Source organism: Bombus flavifrons, unplaced genomic scaffold, assembly GCF_040668555.2.
Source record: "Bombus flavifrons isolate JBK064 unplaced genomic scaffold, iyBomFlav1_principal scaffold0053, whole genome shotgun sequence".
NCBI lineage: Eukaryota > Metazoa > Arthropoda > Insecta > Hymenoptera > Apidae > Bombus > Bombus flavifrons.
Window position 1 is genome coordinate 189773 of NW_027184798.1, and position 7411 is coordinate 197183.

Here is a 7411-nt window from a genome sequence, read left to right on the forward strand (position 1 = left end):
TATCTCGTATCTATACTCTTCGTGTGAAATTACAAACAAATCAAAACATTATTTTCCGAATCTAAGAGAACTTGTGTGAAATATTTCGAGAATGTCATGATCTTACATTCTAAGAGAACGTGTCAGACTTTTCACCTTGATCGAGACGTCGATACAATTGTTGATCAAGAAACGAGAACAGGCATACTCGGTATTACTGTGAAATGTGCATTCCATGATTATCAGGGCGCATCGATGTGAAATATGCATTAAAATTCCAACGACAACGACGAGAATGAAGAAATGGAAAAGATTAAATAACGAATCTAATCAAAATCGAAAAAAAGAATGCAATACAGTAATTCGGTAAATGCGATAAAGGAAAAAGTAACAAGATACGATCGGAAAGAAGATGTACAAGAAAATTAGTAAACCGACAGACTGGCAATGAGGTAGATCGTAGTATAAAAATGAAGAGAGGAAGAAAGCAGAGGGGAAAGGGAAGAGTACATTATAAATTCAAGTATACATAGGTATCGTCATATATGTATGTATGTAGATCGGTAAAATTGTTTCACTTATCGACACAAATTAACCGGAATGCTTTGTCACGGACTGAATACAGGATAGAGCTGATACCTGTCGCTGTTTTTACGTGTCCCATGTTTGGGGGACCATGTGACCTGTGAGGCGTGATATATTCCCTATGTTAGGGCAATGTATCAATCAGATCGATCAATGTAGAAGCGCTTAAGCACGCTTGTCCAATGTAATAGGAAATACTCTAATTTTTTTGAAGTTGGTATTCAGTTGGAATTTGTGAGACACGAAGTCCCATATAATTATGTTACGTCTACTCTGTACTTAATCGATGCTATTACAATCTAATACATATCGCACGGTGCATCAAATATGAAACCTACGTACAAATAATATATGTAACAAAACATTCACAGTTCATATTTCATTTAATAATTCTAATGAGCATTCATAATCGTACATACATACAATAAGAAAAACAGAGTAAACATCTATAGAAATAGAAACAAGATTGGGATTTCATTTATTATGTCACTATAACTGTAACTGTAATCTGTACGTTCAGTATAGTATGTCAAATATACAAAATAATGACAATTTATCTCCCAACTAAATGGAACATCACGATATATAATACCTCGAATACGATCTACTAATGTCACCTTCTTCTCAATAATAAGGTCTTCGAGGATTGTTCTAAAAATAAAAGGAAGAAAAATAAACATTTGATTAGTGGTTAAGTATATGAAACATAACTTTGGTATTGCGAAATTTTTTAGATGTTTGACAAAATTACCAAAGGATTAGGCCTAAATCTGTAGGCAAGCATCATTCTCTTTCTGTAGGCATCGAATTCATCGTCGTCCCTGGATACACCATCCGGTCTTTCGGAACCTAAACCAGCACTGTCGAATCTATTGGTTGCTCTATAGAAAAATGAGAAATGTCGGTACAACATCGAAGATATTGGTATTAATAAATGAAGTAGGAAATGGTCACAGATAGATCAAATAAAATGCTAAGGAAATTCAATAATACGGTAAACTTCTATCATAAAAATAATTCACATGTATTATATGTTTATATGTGAAATTAACGCGAATATAATAAGTACAATCAGTCAGGAACTACTTACTTATTAATAGGTTCGATGCGACCATTGCCTTCGCTACCTAATCCTTGTCCTTCGCTCCAACCAAGTTTTTGTAGCATGTGAAATCCTAAAGAATTGCAAACTTCGTTAATTTGGTTGTCAAACATAACTTACTGACAAAAAGATACATATATATTTTAATATATGTAAATATATGGACGCGCAAAGAAAGGCAGGCTGCGTACCGATGTTATCTTCTTTTAGTTTGTACTCCTTGTAATCGCTAAGGTCAGGTTCCTTCCCCTGATTAACTGCGTTATATTGTTCCATAAATTTTTTAAGTTCATCCGGTGGCAAGATATCACCAATATGATGCTTTCCTTCTGCTTGGGCCGTCAATTCTTCAGCCCACATTTGAGTAGCCTCCATTTCGGCAGATTTGAGTTTGTGTTCCCAAGTACCACCTTCCGTCTCTTCGTCACTGTCGTATTCGTATTTGTGCTTACCCTGTGCTTCTAAACGTCTTACTTCTTCTCTTTTTCTTAATAAGTTTTGGTAGAGAAGATTTATCTGAATGAAGGTTAAAATAAACGGTGAGTGAGTTGGCAGAAATTACACATAGTTGAATTAACAAAGTACTAAGCTCGATCTTAATCTTAAATCTTAAATGAACGCTTGAAATAAAACAATTTTTAAATAAACAATCTTGTCACCTTGTAATGATCTTCGGCTTTTTTCCTTTGCTCTTCAGTGAGATCTAACGTCCCCAAAGTTTGTCGTGCATATTGTATCAAGGCTGGATCGTTCCTTGATATTTTAGTTAACATAGGGTTCTTTGTTTCCGTGCGTTGCACTTTTGGTGATGGAATTATAACAGCCGGTTGTCCAATTTGTCCAGGAATCGCGATACCTGGCTGTGAAAAGCCACTGCTACTTTGCTGTTTATTATGGCTGGTTAACGTGTTCATTTCTGCTACAGGCACCTTATTATCTGGATCACCCCATCGGCTACGTCTTTTTCGTTTACGTTCTTCCTTGTTGTCTTCCTTTGATCGATCTGTAGAATTGTTATCGCTCTCTCTCTCGTTTCTTTTCTGTTTAATGTACAAATAATTATAATCAATAATGGTAGATGATGACACGATGCAAAAATAAATATACATTATATATACCTTGTGGTGAAACATGCTTGTTAGAGGTAGGACCTTGATCGCTATCGTCATTATCGCTGAGAGCTTCTTCCGGACAATAGAGTTCCGCGCCGGTGTTTTTATTTTCCTTAACGGATTTTTCGATGCGAAATTTTGCCAATCCCCTGTACTGCATATAGGCTGCACTTTGCTTTTGGTGCAGAAACCTTGATTAAAACAAAACTTAAAACTTCTGACGAGTAACATAGTCTCCTAAATTAAATTCCTTTAGATTAAAAGAAACACAATAAAGAGGGAAAAAAATAAAAGAAAAAAAAAGAATAAGAAGAAAGAATAGAAGATAACAAGTGTTTTATAAGAAAACAGCTCGTATATTCGTATGTTCGTCCAATATGTCACGCCTTTGATTCGTCAATTACATTGAAGAATTTAGGTATTGTCTTTGTTTTATAAAAGAAATATTTTATAAACTAATTAGGGGAACATACTCTAACGTATGTTGTTTTACAGAGGATAAAATAGTAATTATAAATAATTGTAAATAAGAAATGAAGATAGACATTCACGTTTTGGACGCACGATATATGTATGATTAGAAAACTTATTGGTCAAATTTTAATTACAATTTCACGTATCGTTATTATCAAATATTATCGATAAGATTTCGCTATTTGATTAAAAAGGAAGTAGAGAATGGAGAAGTGATACAGACAAAGCAAGCATCGTAATACATTACACCTAGATGCTGTATCTAGTGCTTGAAATAGAGCAATGTTGTACAAAAAAGAAATAAAGAAAATGTGATATGTGCAAACGCTACACGTATAAAGACACTATAGATGGGGGACCAGAGAGGACAGTAGTTACCATAATTTAGGATCTTGGGCATTCTTCTCTCGTGCTTCTTATTCGATTTCATCCCCACAGTCAGTGACTATGCGTGCCAGCTGCTCAGCCTCTAGGGGACACACTTAGAAGCCTTTGTCAGACATGCGTAACAACGCTAAAAACTCTGGATTTTGTTTTTGTTTCTGTAGTGTAGAACACGTATTCGTCTACACGAATGATCAGCACGAATTTGCTTTTTGCAAGTTTCGTATTCGCCCACGCGTCTTGTATTCGGCGTATCGCGCTCGCGCATACGCATACACACGCACACTTACATATTCTGGACTGCGCGAACAAGTAATCCATTTTACAAGAAATAACTTGTTCTTCGTAAATATAAACATCCGGCGATACACCGAAACGAAGAAATAAATGAAAATAATCGACATATCGTACCTAGCTGTTCAGAGGCTTGTAGATCAGTCAATGGCCTCACTGGTGGTGGCACTTGTACATTAGGTGGCCCCATAGGTACCTGAGCGACTTGATTAGGAAGAGGGTAACTGGTCGACATTAAAGAAAGTGGCGGTCTGGCGTTTGGAATTAAGGAAGGGGGTGGTACATTCGGAGGTGGAATATTAAGATTGGGCGCTGGAATTGAATTCATATTCGAGGCAACATTGTGAACTGGTGGTGGAGCGGACATCATCACAGATGGTATTACATTTGGCTGTGGGACGTTTGGAACATTTGGCACGTTTGATGCATTCGGTACACTGACCACGATTGTCTGCGTAGCCGGAATCGATATTACGCTTGGTGGCATTTGTGTCATTCTCGATAATATATTAGGAGGAGGAATGTTTGGAGGTGGTAAGTTTATAGGTTGTAATGGTGTAGGAGGTGGTACACCGCATTGCTGTCCGGTTTAAGCTAAGTGTCGTCGCGTCTCAGATTGTTGGATCGTGTTACTACGTTGGGCGTATTACGAAGGCGCAGAGTGTCCCACTGGACGTATTAGGAAGACGCAGAGTGTCCCACTGGACATATTACGAAGGCGCAGAATGTCCCACTGGACGTATTACAAAGGCGCAGAATGTCCCACTGGACGTATTACAAAGGCGCAGAATGTCCCACTGGACATATTACGAAGGCGCAGAATGTCCCACTGGACATATTACGAAGGCGCAGAGCACCACACTTGATGCACAGCCGCAACGTGGTATTAATGATCCTCTGAGGTCCGTGAACTTGCATCGTTATTATCACCGTCGTTGTCATCATGTAGACGTCTAACTCAGCAGGAACGCTGCTGTCTGGCGTTTTTCTCAGTCTGTCATGTCTGTCCTTATATGATCTTTTACCGTCTAAAGTTTCTAAGGTATACCTATCTCCTTCCAAAATCTCTGCTATCCTGAATGGACCCCTGAATTTCAGGTCTAGCTTCGTTTGGTTTCTTTCCTCGTTTTTGCGTAATACAAAATCACCAAGGTTAAACCCAACTACCTTGGCTTTCGTTTTGTCGAACCTGTCTTTATCATAGCTAGCGCAAGTCTCCATGTTCTGTATCGCCTGTTGTCTTACATGGGAGATATCTACTTCTCTTTCTTTGATGTTGTCGGGTACGGGCAAGCTGTGGGGTCTCGCTGTTTTACCGATTATTAGTTCCAATGGGCTCGACTTAGTCACGCGGTTGGGTGTACAATTTAAAGCCAGTTGTGTTTCCCCGATCGCGTCTTGCCAAGACCGCCCGGTCGTTTCTATTGGTGTGAACATATTTTTTTTAGCGTACCCATAATACGCTCTACCTGTCCATTAGCTCTACTAGCACCGGTTACCATTAAGTGGAGTTTAATGTGTCTATCTTGACAAAAGTCTTAAAATTCTTTGCCCTTAAAAGATCTTCCCTGGTCCGCTATTATCCAGCGAGAACTCCCGAATAAAAATATAGTATACTGAAGTGTTTTAACGATACTAAAGGAATCTATTTTACGAGTATGATGCAGATATACGAATTTAGTAAAAACGTCGACCAAAACAATGACATATTCTTTCGAATCACTTTTACCGCTTAGTTTGCCCGCTATGTCCACGTGAACTGTATGCCAGGGTATGCTGGTCTTAGGTATAGGACGTAATTCAGCTTGTATTTTACCTGAACTTGCCTTCGAAACTTGACAAGCATGACGGTTCTCTACGAATTTACGAACATATTTTCGTCATTCCTTCGAACCAGTAATACTCGCACAGTTTCTCAAGCGTTTTATCCTAATCTAAGTGCATAATGGACTGGTGCACATGGTTAATAACGGACCACCTAAAACCTCTTGGGACAATGGGCAAGCAGGGAGTTCTGCCTTTTCTCTGTATCTTACGATGAAGGGTACCTGACCGTAATTCATACGTATTCGCGATATTTTACGTGAGCTCCTCGTTTTGTAATTTATTGACGATCTCAGAAATTTGGGGGTCGCAACGTTATCCCGCTGATAGCCAATCTTCGGAGATTTCGGTCGGATTGATTTCCTTCTCTACGACTTTGTTGATCGTACGGTGATCCAAGTCTACGGGGTTCCGCGAGAAGAAATCTACGTGGGCCTCGCGTTTACCTTCTTGATACATAATGTCAAAAGTAAAAGTTTGTAAGCAAGCCCACCACCTGTGAACACTGTCATTTAGTTTCACACCATTTCTAGGTGGCTTCAAGGAATCACAATCAGTAACGACAAGAAATTCTCGATCATGTAAATAGTGGCGAAAATGTTTAACAGCGTATAACGATTGCTAACGTCTCTAGTCCATATGAATAATACCTAGATTCCGCAGGGTTAGTTTCTTTTCTGTAATATTTCACTACCCTGTTTTTAGCTTCAACCTTATGCGTTAAAGTAACCCCATATACATCCAAACTAGCGTCAGTATGTAATCCTATCGGATAATTGGGGTCAAATATCGTTAACGCCAAAGCATCAGTCAGGACGGAAATTGCCTTTCGCCTCCTTTTTTTCGTGTTTATCTGTGAAGGCTTAGAGACGAATTTTCGGAAGTCAGAAACTAAACCTATGAACTGTCTATGCTGTGTGGCGGTCGTTGGTTCAGGTAAAGAACTCAAGGTTTGCATTCCACCCGGGTTGGGGCGGACTTCTCCGTTATGAATTACATGTCCCAAATAGAGTACCGATATGTTTAGGAAAGAGCATTTAGAAGAATTAGATGAAAACCTGGCATTTACGAGGGTATTTAATACGGTGTATGGTCTTTTTAGAGCTCGATCTATGGAGTAGGCAACAATTAGAACATCATCCAAATAAACAACAATGTACGAATGGCACGTTGGCTGCCATACGTGTTTCCAAAGGAATCTCAAGCACGATCTCTCACTTCGTTCGCTCGCAACATGAAAACCGTCAGCCGTCGTCGAATACAACGAAGAAAAGTGCGGCATAAATCATTCCGAACAAATAGTTTCTTATGCCTTCTTAGAAAAGGGATCAAATGGTACCGAAGGCTTGGTACGACTACTTCCGGGGACCTCTGTGGCAAACGCCTGGACGGTTTTAAAATTGCAGCAAGGAAGAAATTAGAATATTTAGAAAGGTATTAGTTGCAAAATTATTAGGGCTGTCTAAAAAAATGCAAAAATCCTTGTTTTAACGGAGTCAGCGCAATATCGCCGCCCGGAAGAACGATCATGAAAATAAAAGGACATCGAGTGGACAGAACAAAGGCACAAAAGAACTTGAAGAAAACAACAACTTATTGTCCAAATCGTCCGGTGCTGTATATTTTCTAGAATTAGGATGAATAGGGATTTGGCGAA

At 38.9% G+C, this 7411-nt stretch overlaps 1 pseudogene; it reads right to left on the bottom strand.

The window, feature by feature from the left end:
- Positions 1 to 1019: 1019 nt before the first annotated feature.
- Positions 1020 to 6712, bottom strand: LOC138189464 (SURP and G-patch domain-containing protein 1-like; annotated as a pseudogene).
- Positions 6713 to 7411: the final 699 nt, after the last annotated feature.